Below are 10,693 nucleotides of genomic sequence, written 5' to 3'. Positions count from 1 at the left end.
GATGTGAATAGGATGGGCTTTCTTTGAAAATTAGTTATTTTCAGTGCATAGGGTAGATTCTTAATATGACTCTTCAATCAAAAGTGAAATGGTTGGATCTAATATTTGCTAACCATCAATTTATGACATAAAGAACCAATTAAAACAACCAATCACCATCACCTCCTCTCTGCCAACTGACACTTGTTTAAATGGTGGTCGCCCTTTGAACTCACATTGGTCTCTCCTTAATCATATCCACCACTTCATACAATTTAGATAGCTTGCCAATGAAATTCACTTTTTTGCACAACTGAAAAATTGGTTTGGAAACCTGAAAAAATAGAAAAAGAGGTATTGGAACAATATGGGTTTCTTTTCTAACCTTCTGAATTTCTTTTTTCTAGCCAGCCTCAGAGGAAAGGAGTGTGGTAGATGTGTGAAATGCTAAAATGATATAAACAGAATGGACTTGCTTTGAGAACTAGTTGGTTTCAACATGCATTGGGTTGATTCTGAATATGACCCTTGCTTGAGAGAGCCAACACTATCTCTGATTTGCTCATCATCAATTTTCAATGCAAAGAACTAATTTGCACAACCAATTACCATCACCTCTGCACTTCAAATTGATGTTTGTAAAAAAAAAATCTGTTTCCTGTTATTTTTTTTTTTTATTTTCTTTTCTTTTTTTTTTTTCTTTTTTGCTTTTTGGGCCACAACTGGTGATGCATAGGGTTTACTCCGGACTCTGAGCTCAGAAATCACTCCTGGCTTGAGATGCCGAGGATCAAACCCAGGTCCATCCTAAGTGAGCACGTGTGCAAGGCAAACGCCCTACCACTTGTGCTACCACTCTGGCATCATCTTGTAAACTCCAACTCAACATTTTCTAGTCAAGTCGATCCTTTGCCCATCTATCCTATCACTTAAAATGAAATCTATCTTTGTACAAATGAGTAGATTTTTTACTACAGAATAATTTTGAATAAATAAATAAACTTAAGCAAAGTTTTAATTTCCTTTTTATTAGTGTTTATGTCTCTTTTTTCTTCTTAACTGGTAATTCTTTTTATAGTTCATCATTTCTATTTGTAACTTGCAGGATCTACTATTACCTAAAGAACACAGCAAACATAAGAACTTTGATAATTTGTCTTTCAAGACTCAAAGGCATGCACATAGAGAAATCCCCATGACTCTAAGAACCCACACGTATTTGAGAATAGTTCCAAACAGCTTGCTAGTAATAGGCAGAACTGAGAAATCTATAGTGGAATGAGTTCAGGGTGAGACTATAAAAGTTAGGACTGACACTCAGGTTGACAAGAAGTCTGCCCATCCCTGGAAAAGGTGTAAAAGCATGACTTGCAAAATACAAGTATGTCCTGTGAAAACATTAAAAATCACCTGTATGATTGCATTACTCGCTAACAAGAGGCCCCTTGTGTTGCATCTGTGAAATACTATATTCTCAGACACACAGTGCAACTCCTCAGCAGACTTCTACCAAACCCCTCACAGGGGCCTGTGAGAGGTAAGCCCGGAAATGCTGGAACAATGGCCAAGAAGGAAAAACAAAAAAAATAAGTGAATAACATTTAAGGGCTCCTCTACAATGATTTTATGATAAATATGTTCTGAAGGAATAAACAAATATCAGGTTCAAGACTATCTGCAAACATGTTTTAAGATACTAAAAGGCAGAATAGAACCAACCAGGGACCATTGACTAGAGATAAATAGCAGAGACATCTGCATGACTCTAACCCTTCCCTCAACTTCCTTTATCCCTAAACTCTTCTTTTGATATGTCAAAGCACACCTGGATAACAGGACTTCCCCCCACTCTGATAGATGGGGTTCTGGAGAATAAAGAAAGGAGTGTGGACATAGACAGCACATGGCAGTGATAGCACATGGTAGATTGGATAGAAAAAGCACATGGCGGAGAAAGGCCATGAGGAATAAAGCAAGTTGACCCCAATAAATATTTTGTCTTTATTTTACACATTTCATTTATTATTTAATTAATTATTGAATATCATTTATTTTACGATGCCATACTAATAAGCACTTCCCCCAAAACATTAAGAAGGCTAAAGGAAGACTCTCATTTCTCATGAGCCACTTCACTCAAACAGAGTTCTGAGTTGGGTGATTTGTTTTGTAAGCTGCACTACTGTGCTCCTCCATCCTAGAAAGTAGAACAGGGACTGGAGAGGACAGCACAGCGGCGTTTGCCTTGCAAGCAGCCGATCAGGACCAAAGGTGGTTGGTTCTAATCCCGGTGTCCCATATGGTCCCCCGTGCCTGCCAGGAGCTATTTCTGAGCAGACAGCCAGGAGTAACCCTCTGAGCATCGCCGGGGTGTGGCCCAAAAACCGAAAAGAAAAGAAAGTAGAACAGAAAGGTCAGTCTTCAGGGTCACAGCAGCCACAACAGGACTCTCGACTCTATTTGTAACTCTGCTCAGGACCATTCTGAGCACTATTTGCTGGGAGTTAAATCCTTGTAGTCCTTCAGCACTCCTGCCATGTGTTTGTTATAACCACAACTTTTTTCAATGAAGCAGGCATTTTCCTCTTAACAGGGGCCACTTTCTTTGGTCCAGAGTCCTGCATGGAAGAAATACCCTATCATTTCAGATACTCTTCAATTTTTTCTTCCTCCATGGAATCTATGGTGACACTCCTCCAGTTTCTGAAACCCTTCATCCATAGAAAATTGACAACTCTTATCATTGAAGAATTTTCTTCTTATCAGGTTGATTAAGAAATAGTATCTCGCTCTCTCGATCCTCTCTTGAGCTGGAGGCTAGCTCTAGCCGGCATGGGGTTGGGGGAGACTCCATGTGGAAGGCCTTCTCCCTATCTTGGGTGCGCTGGGAGCCTTGATAGGCTTCCAGCCTTCCCTTCTTCTGCCCCCGGCCTCCAGGCCTTCTGGGGTGGCAGCCCAGGCGGCCAGAAATGGTTGGTCCTAACTTGGGGTGTGCTGAGATTTGCTTGGTTGCGCTAAGTTAGTCACTGGCAATTTCTGACCACTCTGCATATGGAAAACCACGCGGGGCTAGTGCCCCCGCGCGCACTGCTTGTATTAAGAGTATTCCTTATTATAATGTTATGTTCTGTGTATCCAGAATGTCCATTTTGTATTCTGCCCTTTCCCACACCCCTTCAAAGCGCACTTTTACTCCTTAACTCTCTCACCCGCTTCAAACATCACTAACCCACATTACTCTTTTTAACTTCAGTATTGCACAATCCTAATCACAGACCAAAGCCATGCATTGTGTGTAACAATCCCGAACTGTTTCAAAAGACATAAAATGGACACGTATGTCTTTAGAATATTTTGTGGTTTTCCCTGACAACTATAAGTCTTACTAAATATTCTCTTATACAGTGACGAGTCTAACCACTTTTTATCTTCTCTTTATGAGCTGTTCAACAAGGAATTTTGGTGAAAGAGTCCCCCAGTTTAATGCTTATGATTGAACCATGTCACAGGGATTATTGGACTTGTTCTTATGTCCCCCATATGCACCAATAACGCCACGTGGCATTGCTCCTTTTTTGCATAGGCACATTAAAATGAGAAAATACTATACATACAAATAAGATCCTATCTAATAGAGATTGGAATACACAAATCTTGTAGTGCAAAGGGACCTTACACCCTGAACATTGACATAATGACCTGGCACAGGCTTCAGAAGAAAGGGCATTTTCCATTCACCCCTTGAACAGGGAAGCCATCCCCACGAAACATCCATAACATGTCTATAACATCACCTGAAAGCAATCCTCTACCATGGAAGACCCTACCACTGCTCAGACATTGACCTGCTCAAAAGAGACTTCCCTTAACACTGAGAAGACTTAACAACAATGACCTGCTTACAGGACAGGGCTTCCTGCATTGCCCTTTAATGGTGAGGTGAAACGAGAGGATGCTCCACATCCTGACTTCAATGTAGGATATGCAGATTCCAGGATCTTTAATACAGAAACATGATACCAACAACAGAGACTGTGTGAAAAGTGTGTTGGCACTACGGACAATGTCTTGGATGGGACGATCTAACTTGCCTGGAGCCTAGAATTGGTCTTATGCCAGGAAACTTCAAGGGTAGGGTCTCTTAGTATTTAGGCCAAGGTTATTCCTTTCCATGCCTCTCATATTTTGGTGGGCCTATGCAAACAACAATTGCCACTCTAACACCGTTTTTTACTGTGCTCCTTTGACTCTAATCCTTAAAAAAAAAAAACACTTAAAATTTGAGGTTAACTTAAGCTAATATGCATGTACATGGAAATGTAAAAAATACTATGCCTCTAATATTTAAGGAGTTACGTAAGTTTTATGGCTTTAGATTGCCTTGTGTGCTGTTAAGAAATATAATGTGTTACAATCTGGGGACTTGAAGGACAAAGTAATTGTACATGGATTGTGTTTTATTTTCTTAATGTTCTTTGGCTGAAAGTTCAAAGTTAAAATATCAGCAAGGGGACTTCTTCTGAGAATTAAGTTTATGGGTGATTGTCCCTTTCCACTGTAACTTTACCTTGTCCTCTTTCTTTGCATCTTTGTTTCTCATAATTAAAAATAAAAAAATTAAAAAAAAAAGAAATAGTATCTCAGTGCTGGAGTGGTGGCAAAGCTGTAGGGCATTTGCCTTGCATGTGGCTTGGTTCGTTCCCCCAGCGTCCCATATGGTCCCCCAAGCCAGGAGTGATTTCTGAGCACATATCCAAGAATAACCCCTGAGCATCAGGGTGTGACCCAAAAATAATAAAATAAAAGAAATGAATGAAATAGTATCTCTTCCCTTAGGCCTTGACAGCTTTCTGGGAATTGAGTAGACTGTCCTCTGTCTTCTAAAATAATTCTTCCTCAGCCTGACAGGTCATAGTGATCTAAAAGCCTAAACAGAGCTTCTTATCTTTCAAACTGTATTTGGGCTTGCTGGCATACTTCCCATTTATTACTTCAATTTTGGATAAAGCCTCACTCATTAGCCCTCATTTTCTGCTTGAGTCCCAATAGCTGAATGCTGTGTTTCATCCAAAATTGCTTCTCAAGTTAGAGGATGTGTATCTCCTCGCTGATGCCATGTTTTCATGTGAATCCACAATCTTGGCAAGAACACCAAAACTTCTATCCAGAGCTTACCTTAGATTCAGGCCATGGTTTCAAGTGAAATGATTCGTTTGCTTTGATCAGAATTTTGTTTAGAGCCTGATGAGCTGCCATGTTCTAGTTTTACTTCTCCTTCTTCATTGTAGACTATGATGATGTAACTGAACGTCTTTCTACGACAAGAATGGAAAGGATTTTTTTTTTTATTGGAGGGGGACCACATCCATCGGTGCTCATCCCATATAATCCCCCGAATCTGTCTGGAGTGATTTCTGAATATAGAGCCAAGAGGAACCCCTGAGCGCCACCGGGTGTGGCCCAAAACAAAAAAAAAGGACAAGTACATTTTTAGGTTTCTAGCTTCCTTGCTCGTTTCTGCTTCCTTCCCATGGCAGCCACTACTCTGGTGACTTATGCCCAATGGGATGGCATTGGACTAACTGAAGTGCCCAGCCCTCTGCCTGGAGCTCCTCCCCTCAGTGACCAGAGAGCTTTAGTGGTCGCTGCAATTTGATTGGTTTATGGGCTGGCCAGATTGATAGCAGACATGGTAATAACTGCAGGTTTGGACTTTCCAGCCCCTCTCTCTTTTCCTTCCTCAACTGGCCCCTCCCTCCAGTTTCTTCAATAAAAGCTTTAGGGAATCTGGGCAGAAATAAACACACATTGCCTTGCCTGTGGTAGATCCAGGTTCCATCCTCAGCATCCCACACTGTTCCTCTCTAAGCACTCACAGAGCCAGGAGCCAGCTCTGAGAACATCTGGGTGTAACATATTTCTTTGTATACAGCTTACTTTTGTAGAAACCTCTTCCCATGGAGCTCATCATTGAGAGTCTGAAAGTAAAAATAGTCGTGTGTTTTCTAACCAACAAGCTCCCTTCCTGGATTTTTAAGTTTTTGCTCTCCAAATTTGCCTTTTTGCAGATCATTTTTGCTTAAGGTTTGTAATACCAAAAAAAAAAAAATCCCATCTCAAGTTCTTGGAATTGTTTTTGAATCTATTTTTTAAATAAACATAAAATACTCCTTGACCAATAGAATTTTTTATTTATTTAGAGCTCACTTCTGTTATTACAGTACTACATGGTTTCTCCTGCCACTGCATGTGGTAATCTCTAGACATAATCATCGAATAGCTGAAGATCTATAAGTGTAATATTTGCATCAGAATAATGAAAAGCATCTACGAAATATTCATACTTAGAAGAATTAGCCAAAACATTTCTTGCTCAGAGCGAAAATTTTGGTGAAAGAGGACAAACTTCAATGGGTTTTCACATTGAGAGTAGGAAAGTAAAAATTAACTTATGTCATATCTGTTCAATAGATCAATGTACTTCCTAAGTTTTATGAAGGTTTCCATAGTCTGGAACCAATCACTCATCTTCCAGAATATCTTATCCAGTTTCTGTAGAACTCTATGAAGGAACTCACGAGAAAAAGCAAGGAAGAGTAGAATATAAGAGTCCTTCCTGCCCTGTCATTCCCTGAGTGTTTTGTTAGGGAAACAGTCACATGACCAGGTGCAGTAGCTTCTTTGTGTGTGTGTGTGTGTGTGTGTGTTTTGGTTTGGGGCCACACCCAGAGATGCTCAGGGGTTACTCCTGTCTCTATGCCCAGGAATCACTCCTGGCAGGCTCAGGGGACTAAATGGGGATTGAACTTTTTTTTTTTTTTTGGATTTTGGGTCACACCCAGCAGTGCTCAAGGGTTGCTCCTGACTCCATGCTCAGAAATCACTCCTGGCAGGCTACGGGACCAATATGGGATGCCGAGATTCGAACCATGACCTTCTGCATGAAAGGCAAATGAAATGCTATCTCTCTGGCCCCGGGATTGAACATTTAGATTTTGAACCTAGGTGGACCACACATGAGGCAAGTACCTGCTGTACTATCTCTCCAGGACTTCATTTGGGAATTTGAAGATTTTATGTGAAAGAATAATTTTTGGTAAGTACTTTGTATCTTAAAGCAAAGCAAGTCAACCAGTTGGTCATCTGTTTACATATACTGAGCATGTATATAATTCAGCCTCTAAAGCCACAGTGCCTGCCTGTCCAGTTCAAAACAGTTGAGCATGGACAACCTCTAGAATTCCTGTGTCACTATTTTCCTTGATCTTGTGTTGTGGGCCACACCCAGCAATGTTCAGGTGTGACTCCTGGGCTCTGCACTAAGGACTCATTCCTGATGGTTCTCAAGGGGACTCTAGGGATGCCCAGGGATCGAACCTGGGTCGACCATGTGCAAGGCAAGTGCCCTCCCCGATGTCCTGTCATTCTGGCCATATTGGAATTAACCATTCCTAGATGGGAATGTTCCAAAATGTGGTAAGTAAGGGAAATGCAATCCTTAGAAATTAGTTCTTGTTTTGTTTGTTTGGGAGTCACACCCAGCAGCGCTCAGGGGTTCCTCCTGGCTCGATGCTCAGAAATCACTCCTGGGCAGGCTCAGGGGGACCATATGAGATGCCGGGATTCGAACCACTGACCTTCTGCATGCAAGGCAAATGCCTTACCTCCATGCTATCTCTCCGGCCCCAGGAATTAGTTTATATTTTTTTTCCTGAGCAACTGACAAAATAGCAAAGAAAAAGTGACCCATAAGAATAGGAGTGACAACAGCATTGCACTAAACTCAAAGTCAGAGACAGGAAATGGTGGCAGATAGACAATGGCTCAAGTGCCCAGCACAGAGCCAAGACTGAAACTTGAAATAACTCTGACCTTAAGTGAAATATCAGGCCTGTGAGCTAATGAGGGAGAACAGACCACAGAAGGTTTCATGCACTAAATGACTCAGGGTTGGTTTTTCCACCTTGGAGGACGTCTCCGGAGTTGGTGCTGATTCATTCCAAATGAGGGGGAAGAAAACTTCTAGCCTTCCTCTTAGGCTGCAGAGAAATAGAGAACCTTCAGCCCTTGTAGGATGGATAAAGCATCAATTGATGGCCACACCTCTGATGCATCCTGAAATGTTCCAGGAAACTGATGTTCGTCTAAGGAGATATGGTCAGAAGGAGAGGGAGGCACATAGAATGATTTTACTTATTTGTGGGATAATTAAAAAAATAAAAAATAGTTTGGTAATAATATCAGAGGACAAATAGAGACCAGGGTCATGGAGGACTAGTCCATGGAAAATATGTCACAGAGAGCTGTGGAACGCAAGTGAGACAAGAAGGGATCACTTATGATAATGATAGTGGGAAATGGTCACTCTGGACAAAGAGTGGGTGCTGGAAGGAGGGAAAGTGATAGGCATTGGTACCCCTTCAGTAACTATATTACAAAACCATAGTGTCTAAAACGGGAGAAGGAAGGGAAAGAGAGACAGAGAGAAGAAAAATGTTCTGCATAGTGGCAGGCATGGTAGAGGGCATGGGAAAAACTGGAGACATTGTGGCTGGAAATGTGCCCTGGTGAAAGCATTGCATTGTATGACTGAAACTCCATCAGAAACAACTCTGGAATTAGGAAAGGAAAGGAAAGGAAATGGAAGGGAAGGGAAGGGAAGGGAAGGGAAGGGAAGGGAAGGGAAGGGAAGGGAAGGGAAGGGAAGGGAAGGGAAGGGAAGGAAGGGAAGGGAAGGGAAGGGAAGGGAAGGGAAGGGAAGGAAGGAAGAGAGAAAGAAAGAGAGAAAGAAAGAGAGAAAGAAAGAAAGAAAGAAAGAAAGAAAGAAAGAAAGAAAGAAAGAAAGAAAGAAAGAAAGAAAGAAAGAAAGAAAGAAAGAAAGAACGAAAGAAAGAAAGAAAGAAAGAAAGAAAGAAATAGGAAGGAAGAAAGGGAAAGAGAAAAAGGAGAGAAGGGAAAAAAGAAAGAGAAAGGAAAGAAGGAGAGAGGAAGGAAGGAAGGAAGGAAGGAAGGAAGGAAGGAAGGAAGGAAGGAAGGAAGGAAGGAAGGAAGGAAGGAAGGAAGGAAGGAAGGAAGGAAGAACTAGAGAAAGAGTAAGAGAGAAGGGAAGGAAGGGGAAAAGAAACAGTAAGAGAGAAGGGAAGGAAGGAAAGAAGGAAGGAAGGAAGGAAGGAGGAGGGAGGGAAGGAAGGATGGAAGGAAGAAGGAAGGAAGGACTAGAGAAAGAGTAAGAAAAGGGAAGGAAGGGGAAAAGAAACAGTAAGAGAGAAGGGAAGGAAGGAAGGAAGGAGGGAGGGAGGAGGGAGGGAGGGAAGGAAGGAAGGAAGGAAGGAAGGAAGGAAGGAAGGAAGGAAGGAAGGAAGGAAGGAAGGAAAGGAAAGGAAAAGAAAAAGAAAAAAGAAAAGAAAGTTTGGGGGCCAGAGTGGTGGTGCAGCGGTAGGGCGTTTGCCTTGCATGTGGCTGACCTAGGATGGACCGCGTTTGATCCCCCAGTGTCCCATATGATCTCCCAAGCCAGGAGCCGGTTTCTGAGTTGCATAGCCCGGAGTAAACCCTGAGCATCACCGGGGTGTGGACCCAAAAACAAAAAAAGAAAAAGAAACATGGTGGCAAGAAGGAGAGACAAGCTGGAGCACTAGACGTCCCAGGGACCCACCAGCACTGAGCAAAAACTTTTGCCAGATCTATCCAGGACAAGGTCTGGGGCGCTGCCCTTGGGATAAAGACAGGGGGACCCACCTACAGGTTTGTACCCAGCCTGGAGGAAGGACAAGGATTGTAGCCAATGGCGGGCATGGAAACTGCTTCCATGGAAACGACAAGATCATGTGCCAGTGTCATAAAAAACTCACAAAGGATGGTCACCCCATGTGGACGCTCAGGGACTCAGGCCACCCCTATGGCTGTTCAACTCAGCTTGACTCCAGCCCTGTACCCCAATAAGCCCAGGCCCCAATGCCTAGGGGCCGCTGCTCCAGCTTTATCTGGATGTCTTCAGGGACCAGGTCCCCTCTGCCTGGCTGGCAGAACCAGGGCCTGTTCCAGGCCAACCCGAGGCAGCCTAAACATTTCAGCAGCACAAGAAAGTCTGGGATAAGCCGCCTCGTCTATTCTGTTCTTTCCAACTGTTCTTGCTAAAACAAGAGGTTCCCCCAGAACCACCAGATTGAGGCCCTGGAAGCCCACCGAGAGCTCAGAGTCCAGGAAGGACCATGAAGAGAGAAATGGGGGAACATCTCACTCGCAGACCATGTCCCCGTGTTTTTTTTTTTGGGGGGTTGTTTGTTTTGTTTTATTTTTGGGTCACACCCGGCTGTGCTCAGGGGTTACCTCCTGACTCTATGCTCAGAAAATTGCTCCTGCAGGGCTCAGGAGACTATATAGGATGTCGGGATTCGAACTGCCATCCTTTTGTATTTTTTAATTTTTTATTTAAGCACCATGATTACAACATGATTATAGTTGGGTTTTCAGTCACAAACAGAACACCCCCCTTCACCAGTGCAACATTCCCCACCCCCAATGCCCCCCTTTCCCATTCCCTGGCTGTATTTGAGATAGGCATTCTACTAACAGTTATTTTTTTTTTAAAAGTTCAGTAAGCTTGGGGCCGGGTAGGTGGCGCTGGATGGTAAGGTGTCTGCCTTGCAAGCGCTAGCCAAGGAAGGACCCCGGTTCGATCCACGGCGTCCCATATGGTCCCCCCCAAGCCAGG

General features: G+C 42.9%; 1 pseudogene; it reads right to left on the bottom strand.

The window, feature by feature from the left end:
• Positions 1-2,469: 2,469 nt before the first annotated feature.
• On the bottom strand, positions 2,470-5,358 carry LOC126022917 (general transcription factor IIE subunit 2-like; annotated as a pseudogene).
• Positions 5,359-10,693: the final 5,335 nt, after the last annotated feature.

The sequence above is a fragment of the Suncus etruscus genome, chromosome 11 (genome assembly GCF_024139225.1).
Source record: "Suncus etruscus isolate mSunEtr1 chromosome 11, mSunEtr1.pri.cur, whole genome shotgun sequence".
NCBI lineage: Eukaryota > Metazoa > Chordata > Mammalia > Eulipotyphla > Soricidae > Suncus > Suncus etruscus.
Note: the sequence above shows the minus strand (reverse complement) of the source record. Positions and strands in the feature narration are given on the sequence as shown.